We start from the raw sequence: 12,892 nt of genomic DNA on the forward strand, positions 1-12,892 counted from the left end.
TTTGTGATCTCTTATCAGCCTCGCTCCAATCTGTGACGTCAGAACCTCCAGCTGACAGATGACGGAGAGGGGAGAGTAAATATGAGTAGTGTACTAATGAGCATGAGTAATGAAAGGTAAATGATAGTAATGAGTGGTAATGGCCCGTCAAGGAATGTAAACATAGTAGATAACAGTTTTCCGCTACTCGCTACTGGTCGGCAGACGAGACACCTTACCGATATGCTAATCTAAATAAAACAGGTGTAGTCAAGAGAAAAACAAATTTCCAATACCTTTTTCAAAACGAATATGCTTAAAATGCTTCAATGTGCCGGTTATTTTAAAAGCTAATACATCGTCGCCGTCAAGACGAGAGTTCCTAACCCTAAAAAGGTCAGTTTTGAGTTAAATATGCGTACCTAAAAGCGTAAAATTATGTTCTCAAACTGGCAAAAGTTACCAAGGTTACTTTGAAAAATGTTGCGTACATCGAAATTATTTATTGTTAGTAAAAAACAGGGCTGTAGCCATAGAATTAAGGATAGTCCAGAAGGAGCGTAGAATCATATTTGAATACATCGGACTGTGTCCAATAATCCCCCCACTATGGCCTACTTTCGCCGCGCGCATTCGTGATGTCGCCGCGTAATGCTGCTTGATGGGGAAAAAATAATCATAACACAAATGTAAGATAAAAAAAAGCAATCTGTTAATTTCTCTAAAATTTTATTGTGCACGTGGAAACATTGATTGACACAACAGAGTAGATAAGTAAAGGGTCAATTAATAAGAGTAATTGAATTGATGAACTTTGAACTTGAAATATAAAACAAATTTTATTTAACGTAAAACGGATATTTTTATATCATGTCAAATAATATTTGATGTTTTAAAGATAATGTCGTTCAAATGTCCCCCACGGCGTTGTTTAATCCGAGGTCTAATTTTCATTTGTTCTTGCATTAGACGAGCAAAGTAGGGTAAAAAAATACTACTCTGGCAACACTAACGAAATTTTTATTTGTTTCTTCGACAATCTGACAGATGAAAAAATAATACAATTTTGAAGTAATGCTACTTACACATTCGTTCGCTAATTACACATGAAATGTGATACCATCCTGTTTCTTTAAGATCCTAGCAATATTTCTACACTTTAAAAGGACACAACACGGCATAGTTGAATTCAAATCAGGAGTTGCGTACTGAGCGACGTCTACAAAGAAACTAATGGATCAAAACGTAAACCTACTCATTTATGAGTAGTTTAGTCGCCTTCTATTTGATGTGTGCATGCGGTTTCTGGACTATTCTTAATTCTATAGCTGTGGCTTTAAATAAAATCTCAACAGGCATAAATCACTAAAGGCAGATATAATTTATTGACAGTTTAGACAATTTTTTATCATTTTCTAAGTATGACAGTTTTCTTTTTTAAAACAACATTTTATTTATATTATGGTATGTTTATAATAAAATATATTAAAAAAAAAAACATTTAAAAATATATCTTTACATAAAAAGTATTTTTAACCACAATATTATTATAATTATTTGTGATATTTTCTTCCCTTCATTATCTCTTTTGGCTTGCGTTGTCAAGATTATAACAACAACAAACCATCACGCCGTTTCCCCGTAAGGGTAGGCAGAAAGGATAGAACACCACATCACTCAATTTTTGCATCCATATCTCGATTCCTCTACATTCATACATCTTCTCATGCACGCGCGCCGATTATTCCGACTTTTGATATGTCCATCCTCAAGTATTTGTTGGATTTGGTCGTGCCATGTCTTTCTCGGTCTTCCTCTATTTCTGCATCCATTGACATTCGCATTGTAAATATTCCATTCGTTTTACATGTGCAAACCAGCGCAGAGCTCCTTTCTTGATTTTGTCGATGTCAAGATAAATAAGCAAAAGTCACTAAACCAAAATTTTGCCAACTTGCCACATTAAAAACCTTCCGTAAAACGAAAATTTATCTTTTAAAAAAGATTATCAGTGGAATTGATTAAAAACACACGAAGGAATTATGCTGCATACATAAAACATCTAAAACACAAAAATCTGATTTTTCCTTGGTCTGCGAACATTCAAATTGCGATTTCACAAAATTGTTTTTTTGGGTTGGTGACTTTTGACTGAATGGCAACTATTATTATTTATTTATTTATTTTATTTATTTGGATAACCAACAGCTATAATTATCTCATATTTATATAACAAAACAAATAACAAATAAGCCAATTACAGGTTTTCACAAGTAGCATCACCGTAAGTTAAAAAAGATTTTCGAACATAAAATGAATAGTAATTAAATGTAATTTTAAAAGAAAAGAAAAAATACTACGAGTTATTTCGAAAGCAAACGCCGCACGTTATTAAGATTATTTTCAAATAAATCTATGTTAAATGATTTATTAATTACATTAAAATTATTAAAAGTTCGCCATAAATATGAATTTTGCCTATAATTAGATGAAACAAGAGGTATGTGAAGAAGAGGGTTATTTCTTAAAACTTTGGAAGGAACATTGATAGAAAGTTTGCAAAGTAGTTCAGGACAGTCAATTGAACCAGAGGCAATTTTAAGTAAATAAATTATATCCGCTATTTCACGACGTTTTTGCAGAGGCAGTAGGTGATGTTTTTTACATATATGAATATACTGGTCAGATTTAAACTCAAGTTTCAACCGGAAACACATGAACTTTACGATTTTTATTTGAATATTTTCAATGCGTGATATCTGCACATTGTACATAGGATTCCATATTTGTGATGCATATTCTAAGTTGCTTCGCACTAATGTACAGTAAAGGATTTTAAGTGTATTTGCCATAGTGAACGACGTAGAGCTACGCATAACAAAGCCAAGCGCACGCGATGACTTTTTTATGATGCTGTCAACATGGGTGTCAAAAAGTAATTTACTATCATGGAAGACACCTAGATCCTTTACACATAATGAGCGTTGGAGGTTTATGTTATGTATGTTCTATCTGTGTATAGACGTATTGAGAATACGGTTTTGAGTGTGAAATAGAACCAGGACCACAATTACAATGAGAAATTAACAGAATTATCTTCGATTGTCTATAAAGCAAAATCGATTCGCTTGTATGAAAAATTATTTATTAACGAAAATTGTCCTTATATACAATTTATAGGGTTTAAATATTACAATAAAATAATAGTTTAAAACATTTTAAAAAAAAGAAAAGAAGCATTGACAAACATAAGGGACATCAAGACAACGTTTGGACTATTTATTTAGTGCTCGTTTAAAACGTTGTAAACTTAAACCAAAAAAGTCCAGATCTTGTCTTGAGTTAACAATACGACAAAGACGGGTCATTGGAGAATTAAAGCCATAGTTTGTTCTGTGCTGATCGATGAACAGTACTTTATTGTTTCTCAACCTACGAGTCGGAATATTGAATTTTACTTCTCCCAGTAATGATGTAACATCGATTATACCATTTAGTATGCCGAACATATTTATGGAGTCAATATTAGTTCTACGTTTTTGTAGACTAGAAATATTTAACATTGACTATATCAGCATAAGAATAATTACCTCTCTCTAGTCCAAGCATCCACGCTACTTTTCGAAGCAACCGATGTTGGACTGATTCAATGTGATTTACGCGATTGACATAGAATGGAGACCAGACCACGGAGGCATATTCGAGAAGAGGGCGAACAGTTGAGCAATAAAGAGTTTTGATTGTACGGACGATAGTAAAATCAGAGGATATTCTGTTAATGACGCCAAGTAATTTCAGTGATTTATTTACTGTATTATATATATGCTCTTTGTACGTTAGTTTATAGTCCAAAACAACTCCTAAATCTCTGATGGACTTACTACATCAATTTTGGAGTTTTCTATTAGGTACTCGAAGGAAATAGGTTGTGTGTATTTGTGTAAAAATGTGTATATTTGTGTGAAAATTTGATGTATTTTCATCGGTTTTCATGAACATGTTTCGAGGACATAGATACAAAAACATAAAATGTCATTTAATGATTTTATTACATTATTTGTTGATGTAAAGCAAATACTAATATGGTATTCCCGTGACATTTTTCATATTTTTACATCTGTTTCATTTGAATAGATAATTTAGGAAATACCTGCGATCCACCTAAATAAATAAATCGGTTAACTATACAAGTACCCATACCTACAAGGTGTTATATTTCATTTATTTCATTTCATTTATTTATTCAGATATTTAGAACATTACAGAAAAAGACCCAATTCATTCTAAATACAATAATAAATCACAAATTACAGTAGATAATTATGTTATTAAAATAATATAACAAAATGTAAAAAGAAAAATTAAATGTTAGAAAGTGCTTTCCTAAGGGAAGGCCCACTGTCGTGAAATATGTCGACATCCGAGGCGATGCGATTAAGTAGCAAGATTGCCCTACCAACCGGCATAACCATTGGCAGGTTGGTTCTGCATCGCGGTAGGTAAAACAATCGATGCTGTCTTTGTCGAAGATAGTTATCAGGTACGAACAGACCTACATCCATCAGAATTTCTGAGTTATGTATGCGACCACCGATCACCTGGAAAAAGTGAACACCCAAATGAACGTCCCTCCTCCTCCATAATGACTGATAGCCTAGCATTCCCAGTAAAAAGTCAGTTGGGAAGAGCCAAGGATAATATCCACACTCTTTAAGGTACAGATAGCGCAGAAATTTTTTCTGCACTCTCTCCACCATCAAAGAGTATCGAGTCTCATGTGGCGACCAAATAATGGAACTAAACTCCAAACGACTTCTTACCAAGGAATTATACAATGTCCTCAAAATCTGAGTGTTAGAAAAGATCTTGGCATTTCTAAGAACAAAACCAAGCATTTTAAGGGAGTCATTACATAGATTAACCATATGAAGATTAAAAGATAACTGAGCATCAAACAACACCCCGAGATCTCTGGACGTTGAAACCCTTTCAAGTCTTACTCCGTCCATGAGATAACGATAGTATATTGTTTTGGATGCTCTTGTGTATGCCATTACAAAACATTTGGAAACATTGAAGAACAATTTGTTTTGTTTGCTCCATTGAATTATATTTTGAATGTCACACTGAAGTTTAATACAATCAGAAGAAGTCAGTATTTCACAAAAAATTTTTAGGTCGTCAGCAAATAAGAGAAAATTACAAAATTTTATGACTTTACCAATATCATTTATAAAGATTAAAAATAACAATGGTCCCAAATTAGATCCTTGAGGAACCCCTGAAGAGGTATTAAATGTTTCAGATTGATACAGTCCATATGACACATATTGCTTACGATCTGTAAGATAATTTGTGAATAGCTTCAGAAGAATGTCGCTAAAGCCAATCCTCTGAAGTTTCAGAAGCAAAAGTTGGTGATCTACCTTATCAAACGCTTTGGAAAAATCGTTGTACGAACAGTCTACTTGAGCACCTTTGTCGAGTGACTTAGTGACAAAATTCGTAAACACCATCAAATTTGTATTGGTTGAACGCCCAGGCCGAAATCCATGTTGTTCGTTTGATATGAATGGTTCTAATTGGGGATAGACAAAATGATATATCAACCATTCAAATGCCTTTGCAGGAGCAGATAAAATTGCCACCGGCCTATAGTTTTCGATACATGTTTTATTCCCTTTTTTAAACACTGGAGAAATTTTGGAGATCTTCCATAACTCCGGAAAGACACCTGTTTTTAAGGACAGATTGAAAATAACAGTTAGTGGTTTTTTGAAAATGTGTACACAACTCTTCAGCACAGCGGTTGGAACAAAATCGGGACCAAGTGAACAAGTGTTCTTTAAAGAACTAATAGATTTGAAGACATCAGTTTCGCTGAAATAATCTATTGAAATATTTTGCGAGCCTTGAGACGAACTTTGTTTATTTAGATGCACCTCTTTATTCGGAGTAGAACAGTAAACAGATTTAAAATTACTAGCAAAAGCATTCACAATATCCACATTTCGAACGTCTTGACATTTCCAGGTCATGGAGTCCATGATCCCTCCATCCCGGCGCTTAGAGCCAATATATCTCCAAAAGTCACTGGGATTTCGCAAGATATTTGATTCGATATCGGAAATATAAAAGTCAAAGGCTGCATTTCTTTTCTGTTTTACCTTGGTTCGAAGATTACTAAAAAGAGAGTAGTAGTATGGATCACCAGAAGACTTCCACTTTTTGTGGTATCCGTGTTTTTTTCTGATGTCACTGATAATATCACGAGAGAACCACCTCGGATATCTCCTGTTACTCACAGCCGGGTGTTTCCTCGGAAAGCACATATCTAAACAATTGTAAACAGTGTTATAAAAATAATGAACAGCCTCATTAACATCAGTTAAATCTATTATGCCGTCCCAATCAGCATTAAAAAAGGAGTCGTAAAGGGAGCGGAAATCACCTTTAGTAAAATCCCATCCCCTTTCCGATGTTATATGCGTTATGGGAACGGCGGTGCGTGTGTTTAGAGATTTAACTTTGTACTGAAAAAGCAATGCAGGATGATAAGCATCCTCCTTAGTGAGAGGAGACTCGCTTCGAAAAATGGATATCGGAACTGTTGAGAAAATTAAATCTAGCGTTCGTTCCTTATTGTTAAGAATGCCATTGTATTGAGTGAGTTTCAGCACAGAGCAGAGGAAAGAAAGGTCAGTATCCACCTCCCCCCCTCGTGCAGAGTACAAATTAAAATCACCCAACACAATGACACGCTTATCAACAAGTAAATGTAAATTACATAACAATTTATCAAAAAATAATTTAAAAGATTCTACAGTACTTTGTGGTGGAAAATAAACCACACAGATAAAAATAATCGTGTCATTGTAGGTTAGCTTAAGCCACAAGTCTTCATTGGTTGTTTCCAACTCAGAAAACCGCTGAATATTCATCGCTTCTCTGTGTCTCACGGCCAACAAACACCCCCCACCCTGCCTGTGAGCACTACTAGAAGTGAAACGATCTCTCCGAAACACTACAAAGTCAGGAGTAAAAAGTTCCGAGCTTAAAACGCTGGCACTGAGCCATGTCTCTGTCAAACATATTATATCAAATTCACACCCGACCACTTCATTGTAGAAATCTATACATTTAGAATTAAGGCCGCGTGTATTTTGATATAAAAATGTTAAATTGAAGGTGCGAGAAGCAGAAGTGGCGCCACCTAGTCATTCTTCCCGCGCCCCAGGTAGGCGCGGGGTCACCATCCTGTTCTTCCACTCCTTCACGTACGAGTGACATGGCCAGTGGGAAGGTTTCAAAACTTCACCCACTGCAGTAGAGGGTATTCCCACTTTAAAGGAAGCGTAGTCTCCCCTCGATTTAATTTTAAAGACGTTAAATGAGGCTGAGCTTACTAAAGATTTTAAATAGTCATGAAAACAATTCACAGTAGTGTCTTTATGGAAAGGATAAAAATGGAAGTATAACAATCTAGAATTACGATTATCTTCTTCCATCTTCATATTCCCACGCACAGGTTTTGTACGGCGCATTTTGGGCACCGTCCATTCTCCTTTTTCCTTGGCCGGTAATGGAGCGGGCAGTCCAGGAGTCCGGGTGCCCGATGTCCCCGGGACCGGCACAGCAGCCGACATAGCGGGCGACACGGACCGGGACGTCGGATTACTCCGGGAGCCGCTCCGCGCCGTAACGGGAGCCGCGGGAGAGATCTGCGCCACTGGCAGCGACAACAAGGAGTTTTTCCTAGTTCTGTTTTTAGCCACTGACACACCGTTCAGTGGCTGCTTTCCCTTAGAAGAAACTATATTTCGTGACGCTCGTCTAGTCAATATAGTTGTCGCAGGAGGTGCACTAGGGCGAGCCGGAGCCACGCGGGTAAGAGGTGGAGGCGGGGCCGCAGCTCTAGAGGCGTAAGTAGTTTGCGACTTCGCTAAACGGCAATCCTCGGATATTCCCGCCGAGGTAGGTATACGAGCTGAGTCGGTCAACAGAGTCGGATCAGCCGGCATTGGCGCTGTAGTCGGCAGAGCCGGTGCAAGCGGGAGGGCAATATTGCCATGGCTTGTTTCACTAATTGACACCGCACTATTTGGCAACGTTGTAGTCGGAGGTAAACTCTCTAGACACATTTTTGATTTTAAGAATTGATCTTGAATTGGCGAACAATTCATTAAGAACTCTAAAACTTTGTCAAACTTTAAATTCAGAGCCCTTACTTCCTTGAGAACATTGTTAGAATTCAATTCACACGAACAAATCATATTAAACTGTAAACTTTTCACGGGAGCTCTGCACGTGACAATAGCGGACGACGCACGCCACTGAGTTTGTGATGTCCTCTATTGAACACTTTTCAAAGTTTAATTGAATTGGTTTAGACCTCCGCTATATTGCTGCAAAACTGCATGTATTCAGAATGCAGACTGTTTTATCAGTTGATTTATTTTGACAGTTGCAATATTTCAAAAAAAATGTTTTTTATTTTCAATTTACCTTTCAATTACAAGATCTTACGCCTCACGTTTATTTGCACTGTTACATCATGTCGTCCAACATCTTTTCACAATGTTTTAAACTGTTTTATGCAAATATTTGTTGGTATATGCATGATCTTTGAATCCAGCCAAAACAAACTTAGCAACTGATTGTTATTGTGGGATGGATTCGATATCCAATCGCCCTTTCGGAAAATTTCTTTATTTTTAAATATTATTAAATATAAATATAAATAATTAAATATAAAAAGAAGTTAAAGATAGTTGTGTAAAGATTATTCATATTCCAATTTATATACATATTTTTTTATATTTTTTATATTCAACTTATTTATTTTATATGAACTTCATAAAGAGTGTGGATATTATCCTTGGCTCTTCCCAACCGACTTTTTACTGGGGATGCTAGGCTATCAGTCATTATGGAGGAGGCGGGACGTTCATTTGGGTGTTCACTTTTTCCAGGTGATTGGTGGTCGCATACATAACTCAGAAATTCTGATGGATGTAGGTCTGTTCGTACCTGATAACTATCTTCGACAAAGACAGCATCGATTGTTTTACCTACCGCGATGCAGAACCAACCTGCCAATGGTTATGCCGGTTGGTAGAGCAATCTTGCTACTTAATCGCATCGCCTCGGATGTCTTCATATTTCACGACAGTGGGCCTTCCCTCAGGAAAGCACTTTCTAACTTTAAATTTTTCTTTTTACATTTTGTTATATTATTTTAATAACATAACTATCTACTGTAATTTGTGATCTATTATTGTATTTAAAATGAATTGGGTCTTTTTTCTGTAATGTTCTAAATATCTGAATAAATAAATGAAATAAATGAAATAAAATGAAATGAAATTGATGTTCCAAAATAATCATACTAAATATTTACATTTTATATAGGTACATACACAAATGTAATCATTATATGTGTGTGTGTATGTAAGTGCTCATTCTTGTTCTTAGAGGTGGGGGTCAGAGCTTTTCAAACTCCCGACGTCACTGCGACCTGTGAATATCTATTGTGACAGATCCCTGTGAATAATGAGTACTTACATAAATATATATATATACATTGTTTTTTATTACTTTTGAACTTTTTATTATTTTTTTACATATTTTTAAATTTGGATTTTAGGCCGGAGCGTTCTTAACAATCTTAGCAATTTTACATCGATCGATAAGGTGGTTAAAAAGGTTTTCTTATTAAGGTTTTAAAAAAAAAAAACAGTTTTTTTTAATATGATCATTGATCAATAAGTCCACTTATATTCATTACACACTCTCGCATACTCACAATACTCACCCACCCATACACATATACACACACCCTCACGCACCCTAAATATATATACTCACCCTAACTAACATGTACAATGATAAAACGGATACACTAAATAAGAGTGCGCATTGTTTTTTTATTTATTTTATTTTATTGTGACTATTATTACTGTAATTTATTAATATACATTAAAAAAAAACTTATTAATTCTACGAGACTTTATTAATAATCTAGTAAAATTATATTCGATTGTATAAATTGCATCTATCCTAACTTAAATTTTATTCAAATTAATCTTATATAAATTCTTATAAACTGCTTTAATAACATATAATGAAAACTAAATGTTAGTCTATATACAATTTTTAATTTTTCTTTTGTGACTATTGGTGTTCACATATAATTGGTGAAAGATGTTTGGTGTTATTATTTTTATTTTGAAAATTGTATTTATAGTGTGATATTATTTACTGTTTGTGAACTGAAAATAAAATTAATAAAATAAATAAATAAATATACAATATTACCGAACTCCTTGACTGGAGCTTTTGCAGTACCGAAGCGTTCGCTTTATTTTCAATCTCAAAAAATATGATCACGTATCACCCTTTCGCACCGTACTAATCGCTTTGTTTTAATCAGCGCATAAACTTTCAATCTCTCTCACTTCTTTATAACATTCCTCACACCAATTGAACACTAAAATATCTTGCTGAGAATTTCATTTACCTTTCTGATCACGGTCTATCACTTCGCTCTTCTCAGGAGACAATACTTTCCATTCCTCGTCATACCACATCATTCTTTAACTATTCCTTTTCTGTTCAAGGTGCCAGACTTTGGAACGAGCTACTTCTTCATATAAAAAATGGTCCTTCCTTAGCCACCTTTAAGAAACGCATGAAAAATTGTTCTATATCTATAATCCTTAGAACCTTAGCTTCATTTTGTATTACTTTTTATTCCTGTCTCTTTCCAAATTCCTTAGTACATACATACAATCTATAGAGATTAGGCAGATAGCTGCCCAAAAACCAGCTTTAATTTTTGGCGAAAATGCTCAATATTCATCGGGTATCTCCGACTGTTACATGCTTAAACATTCGGCCCCTCAGGCCTCATTTAATCGCCTTCGGTTGTTGGGTTTTGGGATACTCTTGATATTGGGAGCGATTGAAAAGTCAGATATAAATAATATGTCATTCAAAACAATGCTACCACAACAAAAAAGTTAGGTAAGTAAGCGATCGAAATGTAATAAATATTAATCTGAAATTCAATATAACCTAAATAACATTAAATATCTTTGTTGGAAAGGAAAAAGTTACCAAGCGACTTTACAGAAGAGCCAATTAAAGTTTTTCTTTAGAACTAATAATGAAATCTCATGCATACATATTATTTTGGCATTAAAATAAAAATTACAAATACAATATTATTTATTAATTTTTAAAAAAACAATTTTTAAATTACTCTTTAAAATTGCTACATGTCCTTTGGCAACTTTTTCCTTTCCGGCGTCGATATATATATTTTTTTTGTTGTTTTTTTTTGTTTAAAGAAATAACCCGCTTGGTCTCTATTTTGAGGCTTGTCAGCAGGTGGGATGGAGGAGATGTAGAAGAAGGTAATGAAAAATATGTTGTGAAATTTTTCTTGGATTTTTTTTCTTGCAACTGGCGGGAATCGAATCCGCGACGCCAGTTTCACAATTAACCGTCGAACCAACTGCGCCATGGCGCGTGTCTTATGAATATATTTTTATGTGTGCTCTAATAACATTACAATATGAGATTATCTCATTTTAAAATGATTATACGTATGCAAAAACGTTCAGTTAAAATTTTGATATTTTCCTTTCATCGAACGATTTTTCCCATTACATAATTTTTTTTTTTACCGCCTTATATAAAATTGAGTTCTGTGACTTCGTCTTCTTTCAAAATGAGAGTCTGATCTTTACTATTTCGCTGGTATTATGTTTATGTTCCAGTTGACTTGATTATTCTAGTAGGATGGTGAAAAAGCCATTTAAAAGAAGAAGAATTAGTTTTTTTTCCAAAACTACGCGTTCTTTTTAAATTAACGATTTGATTCAGACTGGTACACTAAATAGGTGGACTGGCATAAACCAGACACATTTTTTAAAAAAATAATGTCTAAGATTTGTAGGAAGGTTTAAAATATTCAGTTGTGATTTTTGCTTTACAAAGGAATAGTCATGTTCTGAAATGGGTCGCCATTATTATTAAAGGTAACTAATAAAGCACCATTTTTGCAATATATAACATGGAGGGCTCTTTACAAAAAGATTTTATCAATATTGTTTTTTAATTTTTCTTTTTAAATGAACAGTTTATTTTATAATCACATGCTACAGATTTATTCAGATTTAACAGATGGAAGAATTTAAGATATATGAATAAAAATAATCTGATATTTGAAATTTTTATTTGAATTATGTTGGAATCACGCCAAAATAATATGTATGTACAAGATTTTACTGGCTCTTCTGTAAAGTCGCTACATGTCGCTTGGTAACTTTTTCCTTACCTGTCATTGGTTGGTTTAAGTGGCCACTTTAAACACCGTGTAACATTCACCATTATGCCGCTGTTTAAACACCCGCATTTCCTGAACTCTTCCACCTGTTGACTTTTGTGAAGTAAAAGAGCTGAAACTTTTCTCATGTGGGTGAGATTTACCCGGCTGAACTAATTCACCTACTAAGCAAGGCCTGTAAAGGCTTAGACTTACATATTCCCTTCTCAAAATGTTTTCTCTCTGTTGAAGATCTAAATAATTCTCTAGGAAGAAAATCCAGCACGTCTTCAAATATTTGGACATACTCAAAGCATTTTTGATTCAACTAACTGTATTAAAATTGAAATCTACAAAAAATATAAAAAAATCACTATATATTATGAAGGTCCATATAAACAATAGTAAACAAAGACGAATAAGTCAGTTATACACATTATGATACATAGTTAGAGAGGATGAATCTAAAACTCATAATCACAGCATGGAAAAGATCCACCTCTTTCGGTAAGCTGTTCAACAGACCAATCATTCTCCTCACTGGCATCAACAACGGTAAATTTGTCCAGCATTCTGGAAGAA

Source organism: Micrasema longulum, unplaced genomic scaffold (assembly GCF_059751315.1).
Source record: "Micrasema longulum isolate JH-2025_06_02 unplaced genomic scaffold, ASM5975131v1 h1tg000468l, whole genome shotgun sequence".
Classification (NCBI taxonomy): domain Eukaryota; kingdom Metazoa; phylum Arthropoda; class Insecta; order Trichoptera; family Brachycentridae; genus Micrasema; species Micrasema longulum.